Genomic DNA, 23,757 nt, shown 5'->3' with positions numbered 1-23,757 from the left:
TTACCCAGCAATTCCCTCTAGATATATAACCAAGAGAAATGAAAATTTACGTCTGTACAAAAACTTGTACACCAAGCATTATTTCTAACAGTCAAAAAGTGGAAAAAATGCAAATTTCCACCTACAAATGAATAAATAAAAATCGGCATTATCATACAATGGCATATTATTCAGCTGTAAAAAGAAATGAATTATTAAAACATACTGCAATATGGATGAATCTTGAAAACACGATGGAAAGTAAAAGAAGTCAGACACAAATCTACTGAACTGACAAAAATGCAGACATTTATATGAGAAGTTCCCAATGGACAAATCCACATCGACAGAAAGTGGATTATGGTTGCTAGGCGCTATGGGTATGGAGAATGGGAAGTGACTACTAATGGTTATATGTGGTTTCTTTTTGGGTGATGAAAATGTTTTGAAATTAGACAAGAGGTGATGGTTGTACAACCCTGTGAATATATTTTAAAAGACAACTTCAAGATGATGAATTTTATGGCATGTGAATTATATCACATATACTTCTTTCCTTTCTTTCCTTCCTATGTATTTATTTTTGGTATCAGGGATTGAACACATGGGCACTTCCCAGCCCTTTTTATTTATTTTGACACAGGGTCTCACTAAGCTATGAGATTGGTCTTGAAATTGCAATCATCCTGCCTCACTTCCAGAGTCTCTGGGATTATAGGCGTGTGCCACAATGCCAGGTTTTATCTATCTATCTATCTATCTATCTATCTATCTATCTATTTATTTTGCGGTACTGGGGATCGAACCTAGGGCTTTGTGTTTGCAAGGCAAGCACTCTACCGACTGAGCTATCTCCCCAGCCCAGGTTTTATTAATTTGGGGGATAGGAGTCTCAATATGCTGCCCACTCTGATCTGGAATTCCTGGGCTCAAGTAATCCTCCCACCTCAGCTTTCCAAGTAGCTCAGATTATAGGCACATGCCATGGCACACAGTTTTGTTTTGTTTCAAACACAGACTCCAAAGTGCATTTCCCACTCATGACCTCTCAGGTTAGAAAAAGAAAAATTCAACACAAAGTGAAAGCATCAACGTCTCAATTCAATATCTATTGAGCAAGATGGGTTATAAAGTGGGAATACAGAGACTGTTTTTATGATTCTCGCAGTCTATTGTAAATAGACAAATATAAGCAAATAATTAAAATATAATGTGTTAAGCACAATAACAGATGAACAAAGAGCAGAAGAAATTATTATGGATCAGGAAAGGTTTCATAGAAAAGATGTCTAAACTAGACCTTTAAAAATAAAAGTTTTCTCCTTGCAGATAATGAGAGCAAAAGGTCCATGAACTGCTGATATGTTGTATGATAACGGCATTAAGAAGTGAGACCAATCATTTCTTCAGGATGAACCGAGAAAGCTTCACGGTTAAATTTTAGTCGATTTTTGAGAATGAGTAGAATGTAACTGTACTGAAAAGAAAGGAACTAGACACTGGGATAAATCAAGAAATAACAATAGGCAAAATACAATTGGAAATGTTCATATTTAGTTCAGTTAGTTAGAAAAACCCCAACAGACTGCTGAAATAAGCACTGACGACTTGCTGGTGATGGTATGACTCAGGCAAGATTTTAAATATTACTACCTATAGTATTTCTGTTGCTATAGTTGTTATTGTTGTTGTTGTTGTTATTATTATTATACATATTCTTTACCATAAAAATCCTCAGATTAGGAGCAGGACATGGTGGCCCATAATCCCAGTTACTTGAGCCCAGCCCCAGCTAGTTAACAAGACCATGTCTCAAAATAAAAATAAAAAAGGACCAGGGATATAGTTCAGTGGTAAAGCACCCCTGGGTTAAACCCCCAGGTACACACACACACACACACACACACAAATAGGATTTTGATGCTAGATAAAAACCTATGTGCTAGACAATCTATCATCATTTAATTTTTACAACAAATCTGAGATAAATATAAATATCCCAATCCCACTTCAGAAAGATTAGTAACAACTCACAATAGTACATCTGCATGCATTGTTAGGTATTATAAATTTGTCATCTCATTTAATCCTTCCCAAAACTCTAAAAACTAGGTATTACTACTATTTCTAGAAAATAGACACTCAGGGAAGCTAAGCAATTTGTGCAGGGTAGCACTGGTGTTAAAAGGCAGAACTGGAATCAAATCCAGAGCTGCCAATCCTAAAACTCTTTCTACTAAAATATATTGCTTCGTCTATCCTCAATCATTTTTTAATCTAATAAAACAGACTTCAATTCTTGTACTCCCTGCATATCCAGCAACTAGTACCATAGTAGTCTCTTGCATAGAGGGGTACAATATTTAAAGTCAGCTTTTTCATTGCTGAGACCAAAAGTTCTGACAAGAACAATTTTAGGAAGAAAAGTTTACTTGGGGGAATCACAGTTCCAGAGTTCTCAGCCCATAGACAGCTGGTTCCATTGCTCTGAACAGAAGCAGAACATCATGGGGGGAAGTGTGGCAGAGGAAAGTGGCTCAGGACCTGATCACCAAGAATCAGAAAAGTAAATAGACTCCCCTCACCACAAAGTATATACCCCGAAAGCATGCCCCCAATGACCCACCTCCTCCAGACACCCTACCTGCCTACAGTTACCAGTTAACCCCTATCAGAGGATTGATGCACTAATTTAAGACAAGATTCTCACAACAAAACCCTTTCAAATCTAAGCTTTCTTGCATTGTCTCATACGTGAGCTTTTGGGGGATACCTCATATCTAAACCATAACAAATGTACATTTAGTGAAGACATTGTTTCCATGTACTGGACATAAGAAAAGGCTACGATTGGAGAAATGCAAGCCCAAAGAAACCCCAACACAAGGTGACTCCGCAAACTCACCAAGCACAGTGCACAACTATAATCTCATTGACTAGGGAGGCTTAGGCAGAAGGATCACAAATTCAAGGCCAGTACTGGAAATTAGCAAGACCCTGTCTCAAAATAAAAAATTTAAAAACAAAAGCAGGATTGGGGATGTAGGTCTATGGTAGAAAGTCACTGGGTTCAATCACCAGTACCACAAAAACAAACAAAACAGTGTCTTTTTAAGAAGTTAAAAAGAAGAGGGGAACCATCCCAAAAAGTCCCTTGCCCAGAAGAAAGATCAGGTAGCTCAAAAGAAAGCAAACTTCCTCAAAGCTCAGGAACAGGCTGCTGAGAACTAAACACAATAGTTTTTTAGGAAGATTTTCAGATAAAGACAATAAATAAACTTATTGAGCAAGTGAAAATAAATAAATAAATAAGCAAGCAAGCAAGCCTCTCTTCCTCTTTAGGTTTTCCAAGGGCTATGGAAGAGCCTCCAATGTTATAGTGTACTAGCCTATGGGAGAGATGCAAAGAAATAAAAAATCTTCATCAGAGATGTAAAGGGTAAATCTGGTCAAGATCTAGTTACAGCAATGCAGAAATCACGCAGGACACACTGCAGCAAAATCAGGTGCCAACAGCTGAGAGGTATCAAGCAGCATAAGTTGTTAAAAAAATAAATAAAAACAAAAAAAAGCAAGCCTGAAAGCACTTACATTCTAAAAATGCCTCTAAAGGACTGCAGGAAACTAACAGCACAAAAAAGGGGGTTTAACTGAAACACATCAAGAGTTAAATCCATGAAAAAACTCATGTAACAATGAATCTTACTGAGAGTTCATTGTCTCCCTGACATTTTACCTCCCCGCAACCCCAGTAGAAAAGCTAAGCTGCTTTCCCAGTTCCCAGCAAATCTAATACCCTTCAAATGCAGTTTCTCCGCTTTCTAGATTGCTAGACTAGAACACAGAAATGACACAGCCAACATCCTCCCACCTTCCCTCCAACAGCAGGAAGAGAATCAAAGACCAGAAGAAAAAAGTAGTAGGGAGTGATTTCTCTCACTTAAATACCATAGGTTATAAGAGAGGTGACTACTACAATACTCATCCCACACCTTCCCAGTCACCCGGCTCTTTCAGATTAGGGTTAGTAATCTTTTAAATTTTATTCCTTTTAATTTTGTTCTTGTGTCCTCAGACAAGTTCCTTCAAGGATTTCTTTTCTGTAACAGACTAATACCCTATCTCTTTCACAGGAATGTTATCTGAAGGAAATGTTAAAGTACCTGAAAAACCTAAAAGCACAACAATAGGTAACACTGTGTCACTCTAAGTCCTTTGCTCCAACTCATTTGTTAATTCCTCACAACAGCCCCATGAGACTGAGACTATTAAAACAATTTTTCATGAGTAAACTGAGGACCAAAGAAATAAAGTTCCTTTCCCAAACTTACACAAATATTGTGCAACGGGAACTTAAAACACGGGCCACTTGGGTCAATAAATGTCAATGTATGTTACTAAATTGATGTATATGCAATATGCAGTGAAAATTATGTTAGACTAGCATAGCATATGGCTTTAAGGAAACAAACAATAACCTAAATGAACTTCAACAAATATTTAAATTCTACTTTATTCCTACCATATTCCATCAATTAAATATTCTCATATTTAATTCTATCATATTCCATCATCTTTTTGTATTCTGAGATTAAAGTGTGACAGATAATTTATGTGGTACAGACTGACTCTAGAGTCACATAAGACCTAGTTGCACAATGTCATTTAGTAACAGAATGGACGGGTTTTTTAAATGTTTCAATATACATGTATTAAGCAGGATTAACACCTACCACATAGAATTTAAAAACTAAATACACTGTAAACTCATGTCAGAATAGCAGCTGGCACACAGTAAGTGCTAAGCAAACATCCTTAGTTACTAACTTAATTTTTTTTTTTTTTTTTTTTTTTTGAGACAGGGTCTGGCTAAGCTGTTGAGGACCTTGGCAAATTACTAAGGCTGGTCTCAAACTTGGGATCCTCTTGCCTCAGTGGAATTACAGGCACCCAGCTTCTTTGCCATTTTACCCATTTTCCATGTAAACAAACATAAAAAAATTTGCCCCAAAGACATGTAATCTTGACATGGGCACGTATATATATAAAAAACACTGTCACTGATGTAAGCCTCTAGTCTATGGTTTAAATATATAGCTAAATTGTACTTCTTACATGTAACTATAATATTGCAAACTGTTATCTCTTAATACAAACTGTCACATTTCTTCTCCTCCCTCCTCCACCCCACTCCAACAAGGGATGGTAAGCAGGGCCTCCCACAATGCTAGGCAGGCATTCTACCACTGAGCCTCACTCCCAAATTGTCATACTGCTGAATGCATTAGTAAAGCAGGTTTTAAAGTCACTGATAAAGTTTTATCAAATTACCTCCAACTAAAGTATGTAGTTATTTTCTTAGAAAGTATTTACTTTCTCAACTAAAATAATCTCAAGGCCAAAGGGTAAAGTAATTTGTTGAAGTTCATACAGGTAGATAATGACAAAGACTGAGCCAGAATCTGCAGACTGAGTCCAAAGCTCTTTATTATCTCTCTAGACTGAATAATTCCATTTCTTATCAGGAGAAAGAATAAATATCTGAGGACAAAAAATAACTCCAGTCTCTAAAGGTTAGGAAAAAAAAATCAGGAAGTAAGTCTTCAAAGACCATTAATGTGGCACAACAACAACAAAAACAAATGTGGCATTACTCAGTACCGTTTCCTTTTTGAAAACTCATGTCAACTCAAAAACTTGCTTTGGGCTGGGGTTGTAGCTCAGTGGTAGAGCGATGGTGTATCATGCGTGAGACACTGGGTTCAATCCTCAACACCACATAAAAATAAATGTATTTTTTTTTAAAAGATAGTGTGTTCATTTACAACTAAAAATATTTTTTTTTTTAAAAACTTGCTCTTGGGCTGGGGTTGTGGCTCTGTGATGGAATGCTTACCTGGCACATGTGAGGCACTGGGTTTGATCCTCAGCACCACATAAAAAGTAAATAAATAAAATAAAGTTGTTGTGTCCATCTACAACTAAAATATTTCTAAAAAAATTTCTTTTGAACTTGCTCTATTAAATTTTTATTAGCCTAATCCACATTTGTCCATGGCCTTAGCAAATTCAGGTCAAAATATTAATAACAGGGTTGGCGTTTGTAGCTCAGTAGTACAGCACTTGCCTCGCACATGTGAAGCACTGGGTTCAAGCCTCAGCACCACATAAAAAAATAAATAAAAGGAAGGTATTGTGTTTATCTGCAAGTAAAAAAAAATTTTTAAGGGCTGGGGAGATAGCTCAGTCGGTAGAGTGCTTGCCTTGCAAGCACAAGGCCCTGGGTTCGATCCCCAGCACCGCAAATAAAAAAACAAAAAAAAATTTTTTTAAATATTAATCAGCTGGGCATGGCACAGCAACTCGGGATGCTGAGGCAGAAGGATCTCAAGTTTGAGGCCTGCTTCAGAAATTGAGCAAGATCCTGTTTCAAAATTTTTAAAAAATTAAAAAAATTTTAAAGGGAATGGACCTGGGAATGTAGCTCAAACTAGGGGTAGAGTAACACTAGTTTCAATCCCCAGAGCTACCCACCAAAATCATCTTAATAACAAACTCCGAGGGCTGTCACAGTGCAATGTTACTACAACAAACACACCTGAAAATAAACTTAGAAATTGTATGATATTGAGATTCTCATTGTAATTATTTTTGCTGTGATAGGATCTAATCTTTTTTCAGAAACAGCTTTCCACAGAAACTATACTAAAATAAAAGATAACACAAAAATTTTCTCAGTAAGGCCACTAACTGACATTAAACTTTCCCAAATTTTTTACAGCATTTCAATTCTAATTGGAGTTTAACAAAAATCTGTATCACTCATTCAAGTCTGCACTGAAAGACAAACTATTTTTTATATTTCATAGTTTTTAACCAGAATCAAACCAGAAGTGGGCAATCTACTTTATACACAAGCCACAACAAGATCAGAGAGGAAGAGAAAGAACAGGAAGATTGGCAAGTCAAATCAATTATTTACTTAAAAGTTCACAGGGTACAGAGCACTATAAGATGCACAGTGCCAACCTGTTCCACCCCTTCTCTCCTAGTCAGTACAGGCCACAAGAGGAGGACCAGAGTCCAACAAATAGCAAAGAGCTAGGCAAAAGGGCCTTCTTACCAGGCTAGATGGAGCCAAACACATATGTTCCTTTTATTTACATACTTGTGAGCCTCCTGCCTCAGTCTCCCAAGTCACTGGGATTAAAGACATGCCCCACCTCACCTGGCTCAAACACATATCTAACTCCTAGTCAAAGAACAGAGATTCAAGGAGGAGAAGGATCAACAGCTTAATTATTGTAGAAAGGAAGACAAAAAGACTAAGTGCTTAAGTACATGGGCAATGGATCTTCTGAAAGTGCATTTACAGTAAAGTATTGGGGAGAGAAACAAGACAGAAGAAATGCTAAAGAATGAAAAGAGTAAAAGAAAAAGTTACATATGGAATGCTCTTAATGGTAGAGGGCTTTTTCTGATTTGTTTGAGGATAGAAGAGACCTCAGTGAAAGGAAGGACTCAAAGAATGAAGCTGTAGATTCAAGTGAGAAAGATAGAAATTGATTGAGTGAAATACTAAAAGTGAATGTGGGTCATGAAAGTCATCAAAGCAACAGAAATGGGAGAGAGTAAATGGTAAGGGCTTTGAAAAATGAGAAGCTGTGCAAAAAAATGGCACAACTCCTTTCTTGTCCAAGGAGTTATAGAGTATTCAAACAGCAAAAATAGAACAGTAACATTCAGAAAAACCCTTACTAGGAGATGAAGGAATGTTGGAAGATTAGAGCCTAGGACTTTGCTCACATTTTCACATTTGTACACAGGTTCTACCAGACACAGTAGAAATAGTTGGTAAAGAGACAACAGGAATGAGGTGGAAGGGGGTGGTAGGGCTGAGGTTTATAATAAGGAGGCAATCACATTAGACAAATCTTGGAAGTAATTTTCAAAAGCAAAGATACAGAAGAGTAAACTAAAGAATTATATTGTTACGAGGACAGGGATAATTAAAGGAGACACAAAAATAATACTCATAAACAATGAGTATTTGGCACTAACCAATCCAACATTTTCAAGAGGAATGATCTTCACAACTCACTTTCCCAGAAGTTGAACCCTAAAACATCCTTTAATTTCATTTGTCAAGACTAAAATTTTGCTGAATTGCCAACAGTTAGTTTGTTTTTTGAACAGGACATTTATTATTACATTATTAGTCGTACTGAGGAATTAACCCAGAAGCATTTTTACCACTGAATGACATCCCCAACCCTTTTTATTTTTTATTTTGAGACAGGGTCTCACTAAGTTGCTTAAGGTCTCACTAAATTGCTGAGGCTGGCCTTGAAATTGTGATTCTCCTGCCTCAGCCTCCTGAGTTGCTGAAATTCTGGAATTTTTTTTTTTTTTTTTTTTTGGCAGTGCTATGGATTCAACCCTGGACCTTGCACTCTGGACATTTGTTTTTAAATAAAGATTTGTTGAGAGTTCTACAAAAGGATAGAAAGGACTTTATCTAAATGATAAATGAATGCTACATGACTAGAACTAGGCTACAGATCATACTTGGTCTTTTTAAGCTCCCCTTACGTACACAGGATAGAAAAACAGATAACTACAGTTAATATAATAATATTTGGGTAGCACTTCACTGACTTGAATTGCTGTATAATCAGTTATCTCAACACACTCATTCTTTATTCCTATTCTTATGATGTTTAATCCAAGAATAGAGTAGTAGCAAGAACATAGGCTTTGGAAAGAACAATCTAGAATCATACCTCTACAATTCCACCCAGGGACATTTCTTAAATCTCTAAGATGAGCTTCACTTTTCTTATCTGGAAAGCAGGAATAACAGAACCCCTTCATGAGGCATTTGTAAAGACTAAAGTATTAATACATATCGAGGACCTACTACACAGTAGATGCTGAAGAAATGGTAGATAATATATTCTACTATAACATACAGCAATGAGAGAAAATGGAAGATTTATTTAATTAATATTATAAACTAAACCATCAAGTTGAACCAGTTTATTGCTGCACTACTATTACCAGACATAGGAAAAATTCTTTAAACAAAAAATTCTAAAATAACAAAAAATCCCAAAACTTCACTCCACCTGACAATCGAACAAACAATGATGGTATTAATTAGGGTACAATTTTTATAACTAAACTTAAATGTTTAGTAGCTTGAAATGCAGCATGTTTTTTCCAAATGAGTATTTCCAAAATAAACAAAACCTTTTACTTCCAGATCAATTCCAGGACAATTTTAGAGAATCTCAACATCTCTTAAATAAATGGTGTTTAAAAAAGAAAAAAACACATGGATGTAGAATAATGTAGTTGCAGAGCATGAGGATGATAAAAGCTATATCCTCCCCCTCACCTTCCCTAATTTCAGTTAACTAGTATTACAAATAATTCTCAGTTCTACCAATCTCATAAAAATCTGAAGAGTTACCTTTACTTTCCTTCTTTCTCTATATCATTAATCTCTTCCTTCTTCAAAAACTCCAGTACAGGGCTGGGGCTGTAGTTCAGTGGTACAGCATTCACCTAGCATGAGGTGTTGGGTTCAAACCTCAGCACCACACAAAAATAAATAAAGGTATTGTGTCCATCTATAACTAAAAAAAAAAATATATATATATATATATACACATGCACACATATATACATATATATTATGTGTGTACATATGTGTGTGTACATTTATACTTATATAAATATACATATGTGTATATGTGTGTGTGTGTGTGTGTATATAGAGAGATCGATATAGGTAAAAACTCCAATATATCCCTCTGGTTTGTTTGGGGTTTTTTTCCCCCCACTCCATTCCCTAAATTCATCACCTGATAATGTTCACATCTGAATTTCTAAAAAATTCCCTCTCCAATAATCTACATAACATCTCTTCACTATAATTCCAAGTATATCAAGTCATTGCCCTATTTATAAGCCTTCAATGGTTCCTAAATATTGGCAAAATCAAGTCTAAATTCTTTAGTGTAAATATTAATGCTGTTCACAGCCTAACTGAACATTACCTTATAAATTTTATCTCCTGCTAGCCTATAACCTAAACCGTACTATCAAACAAGACAAATATTCCCATTTAATCAATAACACAGGCTTAAGGTTCAATGATTCAAAACTTAAAACTCCTTTAATCTGACATGATACCCTTTATCTGTTTTAAATGTTCCATCTTTTATAAAATGGTGATATTAGATGAGCATTGTTCTTCATTTTCATGCTCTTATTTGGAAAATAAAAAGCTCTTGAAATATGACTGGTTCATAGAACCCAAGCACAGGAACAGTTGCTAGTCTTCATCTCTTGTTTTGTCTTTTATATATGGTTCAATACTGTTATGGAACTGTTAAGAAAAACTAAATACTATCTGCCTAAACAGAATTTTAAATTTCTTACAAACAGGGCAAATACAGCATGCCCTTCATCTTTTTGTTTTCTCCATATTAATTAGCCCTGGGTTGAATACTAAACAAGTACTGTAAAGTAAACAGAATTAGTGAAATTCATGGCTTTTAAATTTAATGTGAACTGACCAAAATGTAACTGAGGCCAGTATGCCTTGTCTCCTCTCCACTTCTCATGTCTGAACAGATTCTTTGCATTTTTCTGGATCGTACTCACTTAATAAAGTCATCTACCTCCCAATATCTCTTAATTCCACTCCGCTGGCCTCTACTTATGATCTGAAATTTTATCCCTCGGTGAACTTCTTAGTCCCTTAATTTTCCCTGTCCTATTAACTCACTATCCTCCCACCTTTTTCCATGACAATTCTTTAAAACTCTTTTTTTTTTTTTTTTTTTTTTTTTTGATGGGGAGAATGGGAATTAAACCCAGGGCCTCCCACATGGAGGCAGGTGTTCTACCACTAAGCTACACCCCAACCCAGAGTGTGTGTTTGTGTGTGCACACGCGCCCGTGCTACCACTTGAGCTGCACCTGTTTCTCTCTAAGATTTTGACAGTCTCCTTCAAATTGCCTTAGGATCTAGTCTCCAAGTCTTAACTCAATCACCAACAAAATTCCTACAAAAAATAGTTTGAAAGTGTCTAATTTTATCAAATTATATTAAAAATATCTCATATTCCCAGCTACTTGGAAAGTTGAGGCAAGAGGATCACAAGTACTTTGTTACACAATTTAACTACATCTCTAAGTATCTCCATTAAATATCTACTACTGGGACTGGGGATATAGCTCAGTTGGTAGAGTGCCTGCTTCGCATGCATCAAGGCCCTGGGTTCAATCCCCAGCACCACCAAAAAATAAATAAATAAATATCTACTATATTTTACCAGTTTCTGCATCAAGCCTTCCATTTTAAGGGCATATAATGAATGTTTAAGTCCACAGAAATCTAAAAATGGTATTCTTCCTACCCTAGAGGAGCATGAGAAAATGTTGATTTCATTTACTTAGGGAGTGATGATCACACAGTGATATACACAGTTCACAAAACTTTCCTGTATCGGGTCTGAACAACATTCAAGAGTAAGCTTGGGTTGAATCCTTGCTTGGAAGTGACCTCTGAAAAACTGATCTCACATCTTAAGGACTCAATTCTCTCACCTATAAAATGGAGATAATATTATCTACCCCAAAGGTTGTTGGAAGATAATTAAGACATTAAAAAAAAAAAAGACATAAGACATAAGTACAGTAGCTACTGATACACAGAATTCTGTAAATACTGGGCTTTAATATTAGTCCTAAAGACTAAGAATCCTTAGAGAAATTTCACTTTTAAAATTTTAATGAGGGGCTGGGGATGTGACTCAGTAATAGAGTGCTTGCCTAGCACATGCAAGGCCCTGGGTTAAATCCCCAGTACTGCAAAAAAAAAATTAAAAATAATAAAACTTTTGGGTTGGGGTTGTGGCTCAGTGGTAGAGCACTTTCCTAGCATGTGTGAGACACTGTGTTCAATTCTCAGCACCACATATAAATAAATGAATAAAATAAAGGTTCATCAACAACTAAATATATATATAAAATAATTAATAATAATAATAATAATAAAACCTTTAATGAGCCAGGCAAGGTTGGATACACCTGTAATTCTAGCCACCTGGGAGGCAGAGGCAGGAGGATCACAAGTTCAAGGACTGTCTCAGCAACTTAGCAAGTCCCTATTTCAAAAATAAAAATAAAAAGGGCGGGGCTGGGGAGATAGCTCAGTCGTTAGAGTGCTTGCCTTGTAAGCACAAGGCCCTGGGTTCGATCCCCAGCACCCAAAAAAAATAAATAAAATAAAATAAAACAAAATAAAAAGGGCTTGGGATGAATGCAGATCATGAAGCTCAGTGGTAAAGCACCTGTGTGTTTAATCTGCAATACAAAAAAAAAAAAAAGACTTAAATGAGAGGTGGGGTGTAGTTCAACAGTAAAGTGCATGTGTGGGGCCAGGCCATGGGTTCAATCCACACCACAGCAAAAACAAAACTTAAATGAGCTGCTCAGATATTAACTACATATCATTAAAATGATCTAAATAAGATAAATACCCCCAAGTAATTAGGAACACAGCACATTTGTGATAAAGCTGTTCTAGGGCATAAGGAGTGAAAAATTAACTTATCTTTTTTTTCTATCTTATTTAATTTTTTACAGACTGCACCTTGATTCACGTACACAAATGGGGTACATCATTTTGTCTCCATGGTTGTACACGATGTAGACTCATACCATTCATGCAATCAAACATGTACATAGGGAATGATGTCTTTCTCATTCCACCATCTGTCATACCCCCGTCTCTCTCATTTCCTTCTACACAATCCAAAGTACCTCCATTCTCTCACTCTCCACCCTCACCTCCATTATATATCATTCTCCACTTATCAGAGAAAACATTCAGCCTTTGTTTTTTTGGGGATTGGCTTATTTCACTTAGCATGATATTCTCCAATTCCATCCGTTTATTTGCGAATGCCATATTATTCTTCTTTATGGGTGGATAATATTCCCTTGTGTATACATACCACAGTTTCTTTATCCATTCATCTGTTGAAGGGCATATCTAGGTTGGTTCCACAATCTAGCTATTGTGAACTGAGCTGCTATAAACATTGATGTAGCTGTGTTACTTCTTTTATCTTAATGAGGTTTTTTAACATTTCCAGTTAACTTGAAAATGAATAAAACCAGATTTCTTTATGTTTATAAACAGGAAAATGCTATCAGAGGAGGTAAATGACACCATCTTTCTATAGGAAATCTTCAGCTGCAAAAAGCTATATGGGGCTGGAGATATAGCTCAGTTGGTAGAGTGCTTCACTCGCATGCATCTAAGACCCTGGGTTTAATCCCCAGCACCACCCCAAAAAAAAAAAAAAAGCCTATATAAATAAAAGCCTTGGTAAAGGGTCAGGAAAACACATTTTCTCTTCTGATTTTAAGTTTAAATCTGTTCCTTTGCAGATTTGCCTGTCAGCAGACTAAAAAATATTTCTTTCTGAGACCCCCAAAAAGACTTTAATTTTTAATACTCATAAACAAAATCATGTTGATATTAATAAAAAACTATTGATTCGTTAAGAGAATTCCAACTCAATCATAAAACAAGTTTAACAAGTTATATTTAAGCAATGACTTTTTATTTATAGAGTTCCAAAACAAGGATGCTATTCAAAGGGCATCATCTTAGGAAGCAAGACTCTCTCAAACATGTGGCCAAGGCTCAAAACCTTTTTGAAACTCCATTTCTAAGTTTCTCAAAGACAAACCTCACACACACCAAAATCTAGTCTTCACCCTTTAGAAATATATACCACTTGTAACCAAAAATAATGATTATTCACTTCATTCACCAGAATTGCCTATTGCCAAAAATAAACCCCCTAAAAATGAAGATTTATCAGGATTGAGAAAATGCAACATGCTCTTAAAGAAATGGTAAAGCTTAATTATAAATGAGGCACGATAAAAGATTAACAAACAATAACTAAAAACAAAATGAACAAAATATGGTATAATAAAATACCATAATAAAAGTAATTGGAAAGTCATCTCTCGCTTTAGGAAGTCAAGACAAGGGGCTGGGGAGATAGCTCAGTTGGTAGAGTGCTTGCCTTGCAAGCACAAGACCCGGGGTTCAATCCCCAGCAAAAATTTTTGTCATTTTGTCTGGTTTTTTTTTTGTTTTTTTTTTTTGTTTTTTTTTTTTTTTTGCGGAGCGGGGGAACGTGCTGGGGACCAAATCCAGGGCCCTGTGCATGCTAAACACACCCTTCTACACTGAGCTATACACCCTCAGTCCTAAGACAAATATTAATATTTTTGAATTACAACTGAATGCAGGTAACTGAAACTACAAAAAGTAAAATCCTGGATAAGGGAGCACTACTATATACTATATCCACAATTTAGAATTTCATTAAAATAAGTAAATACCTTTTCATTTTGGAAAATTCTGATGTTTGTATTTACAAAGTCATCTTGATACCTACAGATAACCCTTAGAGAGGACCATAAAATTACACAGTAACAAAAGTGGAAATTTGAAATATCATACCAGGTCTGTATAAAAGCAGCAAAAGGATACATTGGAAACAAATGATGTTGTCTAATTTGAGGGTTAGGGATATAGCTCAGTGGTAATGTGCCTGCATAGCATGCATAAAATCCTGGGTTTACTCCCCAACACCCCCCAACAAAAAAGAAAGAACAAATGAATAAAAGAGCAAAACGGAAGATTATGACCCTCAAACTTTTGACATTGGACAAGACAATTCTGTGTCCCAGCTCCTCATCTGTGAAATGGGACCAAAATAATAAACCATATACCTACATTGTGGGTATGGTGAGGATTAAATGAGATTATGTGCCTGAAATATGGCAGATATTCAATAAATATTTGTTGAATGAAAGATTAAATGAATTAACATATATAAAATGTTTAGGACAGTTCCTGAAAGAGCTATTATAACTAATGTTATAATAATTACTTGAGCTCTGTACCTGGGGCTGGGGACATATCTGAACTGGTAAAACACTTGCCTAGTATGCACAAGATCTTTACCTGGAATAAGCAGGAGTCAATGGCTAACAATATTAATATCCTATCCCAAAACTATAACCAGACTTTTTAGCGTAAAAGAATTTTCAAAAATTATAATGGTTGGAAACACTACCTCACCAAGTGTCTCGATTTCCAATTGCAGAGTTCTTCTTTGATGAAGGGCTGGCTAAAGCATCCAAACATCACCTCTCCCCAATACTAAGTATAACCATATAGCCAATATTTGGGTAAAGATAAGTCATTCAAGAAAAAAAGAGTTGGACTGGGGTTGTAGCTCAGGGATACAGCACTTGCCTAGCACATGTGAGGCACTGGGTTCAATCCTCAGCAACACAAAAAAAGTAAATAAAAAAGAAAGGTAATATGTCCATCTACAACTAAAAAACAAAAATTTTTAAAAAGAAAAAGTTACTACAAAGGAAATCAAAGTAGTCGCTGAGAAAGCTGCTTAGCATAATCAGAAATCAAAGTTAAAATTCAGCATTTAAAAATTCTTAAGTTTCTTCTAGCCTGTCAAGTACACAAAGAATATTGTCTGATGTTAGACTAAATCATATGAAAATTTGAAAATAATCGAGGATTTTTCTTCTATTCCTTGGATAAACAAAAATATAAAAGTGAAACTGAAATGACTAATACTAATGTACCAGTATTACAACTTAAGTGCTTTTGTATGTTAATTTTTTTTTTTTTCAAACAGTACTAGGAATTGAACCTAGGGGCACTCTAACACTGAGTTTTATCTCCAGCCCATATTATTATTTTTGTGGGGAGGGGTATGAGGGATTGAACCCAGGGACGCTTAACCACTGAGTCACATCTCCAGCCCTTTTTTATATTTTATTTAGAGACAGGGTCTCCCTGAGTTGCTTAGGACCATGTTAAATTGCTGAGGCTGACCTTGAACTCACAATCTTCCTGCCTCAGCCTCCCAAGTCACTGGAATTACAGGCATGTGCCACCATGCCTGGCCCATATTTTTGACATGGGGTCTCATGGAATTTCCCAGGCTGGCCTCAAACTTGGGATACTCCTGCCTCTCCCTCCAGAGTAGCTGGAATCCAGGGTGTGTGCCACTGTACCCATCTTATATGTTTAATTATTTAATCCACACCATTTTGAGGAAAAAATTGAGGCTTTCTGAGGCTAATAACTGGACTTTTGTAGTTTTAATAACTTTATAAGGTAAAGTGCTATTTAAATAAAATTAAAAGTGAGACTAAGGTCTGGGGTTGTAGCTCGGTGGCAGAACGCTGTGAGGTGTGAGGCCCTGGGTTTGATGCTCAGCACTACATAAATTTAAATAAAATAAAGGTATTGTGTCCATCTACAATGAAAAAATATTTTTTAAAAAAGTGAGAAAAAACCACAAATGGACAATTATCAAAGTCACAAATGTATAAACAATTGTATCACAATACAATAAACCACATTTACTATAAGTTTTATTTGAATAAAATTTAATGATTAAGACAAGGACTAGTTGGGAGCAAAGGTGGGATACCTGTAATCCCAGTGGCTCAGGAGGCTAAGGTAGAAAGATTACCAATTTCAAGGCCAGGCTCAGCAATTTAGCAAGGCCCTGAGCAACTTAGCAAGACCCTGTCTCAAAATAAAATATACTGGGGATGTAGCTCAGTAGTAAAGCACCCCTGGGTTAACTCCCCAGTACTAGAAAAAGATAAAAGAAAAGGACCCCCACTTTATGACAATTCTGTGAAATGTATAAAACACAAGAGACTGAGTTGAGTATATACTAACTTTGTATTCAATCCTGAAAACTACTTATTGTAACAGATTTCCCACAATTTATCATTTGTCTCCTAATTTTTTAAAATGTCAATTTACTAAAATTTGCCTGCTTCTTTAACTTCCGAGTAAAAATGTTAAAAAAGCAAATAGGCTGATTTTATAAAATACTTCTAAGATGCTAAAGAAAAAGCAGTGAGATAATGAAAGTAAAAAGAATTTACCTTAATGTCCTTCAGAAACTTCACCAGTACCTCTGCTTCAGTGTTTTCATAAAAACAATAACTAACTTACAGTAGTATCACAAGATTGTGATACTATTCCATCATAAAAGTTTAAAAACCATATTTAAAATACATAGTAGGCACCTTTTAAAAAACAGATTTACATTAAACCAATCAATTATGAAATATAAACTGTTGCACTTAAACTGAGGTAAAGTGTATGCATTATTCTACCTTTAACACAGGAGGTGAATAACTACTGAGTTTACTGACAGGTGGTTTTAAACATCTAATTGGCTCAAGACTTTCATTATTGACATAAAAATAAAATATTAGTAAAACAAATGAAGCGTCTCAGTTAGTAACTCAGAGAACAATAAAGAAGCAGAGATTAAGCAACCTTCCCAGAAGAAACTGCATAGTTTGCCAGTGATGAGTTCCAAAGAAGTATATGCTCTGTGGCACCAGGACTGGACTGTTGTATTTTCACACCCTAATAGTTTCTCTACCACCTGAAGCAATTGGTGCATTCCTAGTCTTTGGATTAGAGAATACATTAAAGAGAATTCTAGTAATAAGAATCCTTGTTAATAAGCCTAAGAAATTAAGATTGCTAGCTATATAAAAGCATTACTAAAATCAATCACCAAAAACTCCAGTGAGGACCTACTATGTGCAAAGCTCAGTGAAAGAAACTGAAAATACTACCTAAGACAACCTCAGCTGCTGAACAAGAAGTTTCTCATCAAATAATGTAAGATACATGCTACTTCAAATTAACCAAAAATATGAGAAGTACTAGCAAGACTTTAAGATTTTTTTTAGAAAGAAAGAAGTTTCTGATTCGAGATAGATTTAGGACACCCTAGCATGACTTACCAGGAACATGAGAAATATCAACAAAGAATGCCATACAATTTAGGGAAGAGAGATTTACTATTGCAAAATCAGATTCCAAAGAGGGAAAACAGTGAGCTGTCTTGAAGTGTGGAAAGATTTAAATAGTTAAACAGCTTTAGAGAGAAGAAAAAGACAAAAGATAATGGGAACAATGGTACTGAATTGGGAATATGCCATTAATTTTTTTTTCTTGCAGAATTCATGTTTATTGAATAACTGGTATGATAACAACCTAGAATTTCTGAATTCTAAATAAATAAAATTTCACTTTTGAACATTTGATCTGTTACTTTTTAGCACCACCAACAAACTTGGTAACAGCCTGATAGTAACTTGACAATGGGTTGACAACTCTTCCCCGACCTGTACTTCAATCTGCTTAATAACAAGTCCTTTGCTGCTTCTGTCATCTTCTCAGGGGATGGCCTACTGCCCTCCTTTCTGTACAATCTGGGCAAACCAACTGGTTATGGCAAGAGTAGGGTCAACGAAGCGGTTCATACAGCTAGAGTCAATTTTCAGTTCGAGAGTCCAGGCGATTTCCTGGCTTCTCCACACATTTATCCCAACAGCGCTCCATTAAGTGATGCACATGTGCAGTGAACTGCGCCTTCTGCTGTTCAGCAACCAACAGGCGCTGTAACTCCGCTTCGTCCACCTCCCATAGCTCCGCGATTGTCAGAATTAGGCTCAGAAACCTACTTATTAAATACTACCATATCAGTCCCTGTGTAAAGTTCTAGGTATACACTGGAGAAAAATACAAAGGAGTTCTCTGCTCTTGTGAAGTCTAGTAGGGAAGACAGATAATAATCATGTAAGCAGATATGTCATTATAAATCATAATACATCCTATCCTATGAAGAGAGGCAATAAGAAGGCAGTAACGGGGAATAACGGGAAAGGACAAGCAAGACAAGATGATGAGAGAAGCTATCTCAGGCATGAAGGAGGCAGCCATGCAAAGAGGAGAAAGAGTTAAAGAAAGGCAGTCACACATACAAAGGTCGTGAGATAGAAAGAGCTTGCTGAGTTTAAAATAAGTAAGAAGCTAGTGTGCCTGCAGCACAGTGGGCACTAAGGTTGATATGATATAGCAAGGAGTCAGGCTAGACAATGCATTATAGGCTAAAATAAATTGTTTGAATTTGGATTACAAATTAAAAATTTAAAAACACTAAAAACTTTTTACATACTCTCATACTATTAAATTAAAGAAGCCACACACAAAATGATTCCATTTTTACAAAAAGGGCAAAATTAATCTAGGCTGTTAGATATTAGGATTGTTGGTGATTATCCCAGGTGATAAAGGGAGACAGGTACTAAAAGGGAATTTGATGGGGTTTTCTACATACCCACTAAGGCTGTTTCTTGATCTGGGTTAGGGTTATATTCACTTTATAGGGGGAAAAAAATCATCAAATTTTTAGGTATGGTGTTCTGTGTGTGTATTATATATTTCAAAAAAAGGTATGTTGCTTGTTTTAAAGTTTTATGCAAGTTTTCAATAATATATTTTTAAAATATACCTCTGTCCAGATAAAACTGGAATAGAGAGGCACATGGAAACATGAAGTCTTTTCAAAAACAAATTAACCTAATGGAAACTTTCAGACACATGTAAAATAGGAGGAGGGGCTATTCAAAGCCAGTGAAGACAAAGCACCATACTTATAAAGAACAAATGCTGAGCCCGGCATGCCTGTGATCCCAGCTACTCCAGAGGCTGAGACAGGAAGATCCCAAGTTACGGGGTCAGCCTCAGCAACTTAGCAAAGTCCTTTCTCAAAATTAAAAATAAATAGAGCTGGGATGTAACTCAGTGGTATAGTATACCTGGATGCAATCCCCAATACCGCAAAAAGTAAAATAATAATAATAAATAAATGCTGGGTCTGGGGAGGGAACTGTGCAATAAAAGATGAGCTATAAATTCCTTAGACTTGTAAGGAGGTATTTTAGAAATTAAGAAAGCAACAGATAAAAGAAGCACTGTCTAAAAAGGTTAGCAACATTATATTGTGGCTGGGGTTTTAATATAGTATTTTCAAGATCTTCCCCTGACCTTCCCCCACCACAATACAATAGAGTGTAATGAAATAAAATAACCTAAACTTGAGCATCAACCATACTTGAGCTCGAAGCAATGCTCTGCCCCCTCATTACCCCTGGCAGTAACTGCTCTGAGTTCAGCTCCCTCATGAATAAAATGAGGATAATGATTGTCACATAGAGTAAATATTTTCTCCCTACCACCTAAAATGTTGAATAGGTGGTCTGGAGAGTATTTTATTTCCTGATGGTATGTGGAGGGCCAGTGGTTGATATTAACAAGAGTTGTCGGGCTGGGGAGATAGCTCAGTCAGTAGAGTGCTTGCCCTGCAAGCACAAAGTTCTGGGTTCGATCCCCAGAACCGCAAAAAAAAAAAAAAAGAGTTGTCATTCTCAGGTGAATTCATAGGTGGGAGAAGAATTTTATGAAACACTCAACACAGAAACACTGAATAAAAACCAAGGAGAACAGAACTGGGGTTGGTGCTCAGTGGTACAGCCCCACTTGTCTAGCATGTATGAGGCCCTGGGTTTGATTCTCAGCACCACATATAAATAAATGAATAAAATAAAGGTTGATCAACATCTAAAAAAATATATTAAAAAAGATACTTGTGTTGAAGACACAAAAATTTTTTTAAAAAAGGAGAAGGATGAAAAGGTAGAAATGGGTTTTTTTCTAGAAGCTCAGTAGCAGAGGTTTCAAACATTCCCTAAGACAAAGACAGAAACTTGAGCTAAATCAAATTGGGTCAGGTTCAGTAACTAAAGAAATTATAAAGAAAAAATAATCTTATGTCTTCCCAGTATGCCAAAATTTCTACCTAATACTTAAAGTATTATTTTCTTTGTAGAATATTAGCTAAAACAAGTTAGAGATCAACACTAAGGATATTCTGTCATAGGTGGTAAGGCAAGGCTTTCAATCACTTTACAGCATCCCCACCCTTAAGTCTTATCTCGACATGTAACATTAACATAACATGTTAAGCAATTCTTAAGTATAGAAGCTACTATTTCAAAGGAAACCAGAAAGTTCTGCTCCTTAAAAAACCTTTGGGTAATGTTTTCTAAAAATATAAATCCTCCAGACTAAAAGTATCTAAAATCTAGTTCTTTCTGAATTTATTCATCTTTCCCCTGGATCAAACATGTTCTCTCTCCCTCTCTTATTCTTCCAATTCACCTCACCATTAAATATCTAAGGTTTCCCTATTTCCTACCACGTTGGCACGCTGACTCTCTAGTATTCACTCTGATCTCACAGTATGAGCACAGAGATTACCTAACACTCCCAGAGATAAATCTGCTACCCAATATCTAAAAGGTAATGGTTTTAAATGAAGGTAATGGCAGGAGGCTAAAGCAGGAAGATTAAAAGTTCAAAGACACACTCAACAATTTACAAAACCCTGTCTCAAAATTTTTAAACAAATTTTTTAAAGGGCTGAGGATGTAGCTCAATGGTAGAGCACTTCTGGGTTCAATCCCCAGTGCCAAAAAAAAAGTGAAATAAAATAAAGTGAAATAAAATAAAATAAAGGCAATGGTAGCGATTACACATTGTATATGTTTGAGGGGGGCAGTACTGGGGATGGAACCCAGGGCCTCTCTCATCCTAAGCACCCTACCACTGAGCTATGTCCCTAGCCCAAATATATACATCTGTCAAAACTTGTCAGACCTTACATTTAAAATTGGTGAATTACACTGTATATAAATTATACCCCAACAAATTTTATTTTTTAAAAATAATGTATACAGGGTTGGGGTTGTGGCTCAGTGGTAGATCTCTTGCCTAGCATGTGTGAGGCACTGGTCTGACTCTCAGCAGTGCATATAAATAAATAAAATAAAGATCCACTGACAACTTAAAAAAAAAATTTTTTAAATAATGCATACATGCATTCATTTGGCAAATGTTTACTGAGTAGCTATTATGTGCATCAAAGTTCATACCAGATCTTCCAAGTTGGAATATCTGGGTCCTACCTGTATTGTGTATTACTCTGCAATTACACTTTCACCAAAAGTCATGATGCATGAAAAATGGTTTAGTTTCTAATCATGAAAGTCACCTTAATGGTGGTCTTTTTTTTTTTTTTAAAGTAGTAGATGGACACAACACCTTTATTTTCTTTATTTTTTTATGTGGTGCTGAGGATCACCTAGTACCTCACACATGCTAGACAAGCACTCATCACTGAGCTACGACCACAGACCCTTAATGATGATCTTTACAGTGAAAGGGCCACTAGCTATCTTCTATTACACAATGAAATTATATAAATGAAATATAGGCTCATTTAGGTATGCTATATTTTTTAAAAATTTTTAATATACAAATGCTTCCAATATAAACAAAGAATTAAACAACAACTGCAGACAGGACATACCACTACCGAACCTTATACATCTTTCTACCAAAAAACTAGCACACCTCAAATGTTTACTAACATTGCTGGAAGAAAAGGAGGCAACACTATTGAGAAATAGACTTTAAGTGACTTATTCTAAGGTCAACCATGACCCAGTGGCTGAGTCAAAGACAAGAAAACCAGGCTTCCTGATTCCCAAGGCAGCAAGCATAGTGGAAATAACCATCAACTTTAGAAAGAGACCTGGGGTTTGAATTTCAGCTCCACTTCTTACTGGTTATATGTGAGACCTTGGAACAGTCACTTTACCTTCTGACCTTCAGTTTGTTCATCTGTAAAAACACCTCACAAAACTGTTGGGAAGACTACATAAGCTATCCACCACCTATCAAAATTACTGGGCAACATAGTAGGCAACTAAACAATATTAGTTCCCTTTCTCAATCTCATATTAGAATTTTTTAAAACATCAAATAATGGAGGAAGGCTAATTATCAGTTCACATTATCTCTGGTCAAGAATGAACCTATACTTTCTGCCTTGTTCATACTCCAAACCATTCCCTCCACACCCAACTATTTCCAGTTTTTCAAACTTTAGTTACTATGTTTAGAAAAGCGATTTAATTTTAGAAAGCTGGAAAAATTCTTCTGAGTAAATTGAGCAAAACCTTAATCTGCCCCAAGGGGAATTCTGTGCAAAACAATTATTTCGAACAAGAGAAGAATTCTTCTATTGGGGTTATTCAATTTAACCACACAAATGCCACCAAAGCTGCATAAGAAGTGACAGAAGGCAATCTGGAACATACTGTACAGATTCTCTGAAAGAAAACATCCTCCTAAAATCCAAACCCTCCATTCCTAATCTGGAGTAGTAAAATCTTCCTAGGTGATCTGTTTTCTTCCCAGCTCTGACACTAGTCCAGCTCCTCAGGCCAGAACTGCAGCAGTTGGCAAGAGAAATATCCTGAACAAACCCCACCCCTCGAAATATCCCCAAAAGGCAGGGAGGTCCAGAGTATTTTCTCCTCAATGGACAGATAAGCCGCCAGGCGCTCAGAAGCACAATCCTTTTCCCCAAGGTCATTCAAGTCAGTGAAGGCGCGACGGAGACTCTGCACACAGTCCCTGGCCTTCTGCAATTAACACTGCAGGGATTTTTTTTTTTTTTTTTTTGGGGGGGTGCCTATTCTCTTCCCTTCTCCCACCCTCAAGTGTGAGCACTGGCCTCGGCATTTCCGAAACAAGCCACAACAAGCTCTGCAGTGTTAGGAAAGGGGCTGACGCGATGAAGAAACAGATGCTCCAAAGCAAGATGGTCTTTCGGCTGTGCCAGCCTCCTCCAAGGTAATTAGCAGCAACCGCAGGCACCTCGGAGAGGTCTGCGCCGGGTGGCT

At 36.3% G+C, this 23,757-nt stretch overlaps 1 protein-coding gene and 1 pseudogene across 1 annotated transcript in view; both read right to left on the bottom strand.

Moving 5' to 3' along the window:
- The window catches only part of Luzp1 (leucine zipper protein 1), a 92,389-nt gene that overhangs the window by 62,477 nt on the left and 6,155 nt on the right, over positions 1-23,757 (bottom strand).
- Positions 18,352-22,690, bottom strand: LOC124966179 (mitochondrial import inner membrane translocase subunit Tim8 B-like; annotated as a pseudogene).

The sequence above is a fragment of the Sciurus carolinensis genome, chromosome 1 (genome assembly GCF_902686445.1).
Source record: "Sciurus carolinensis chromosome 1, mSciCar1.2, whole genome shotgun sequence".
Classification (NCBI taxonomy): Eukaryota; Metazoa; Chordata; class Mammalia; order Rodentia; family Sciuridae; genus Sciurus; species Sciurus carolinensis.
This window is presented reverse-complemented; position numbering and strand designations above follow the sequence as displayed.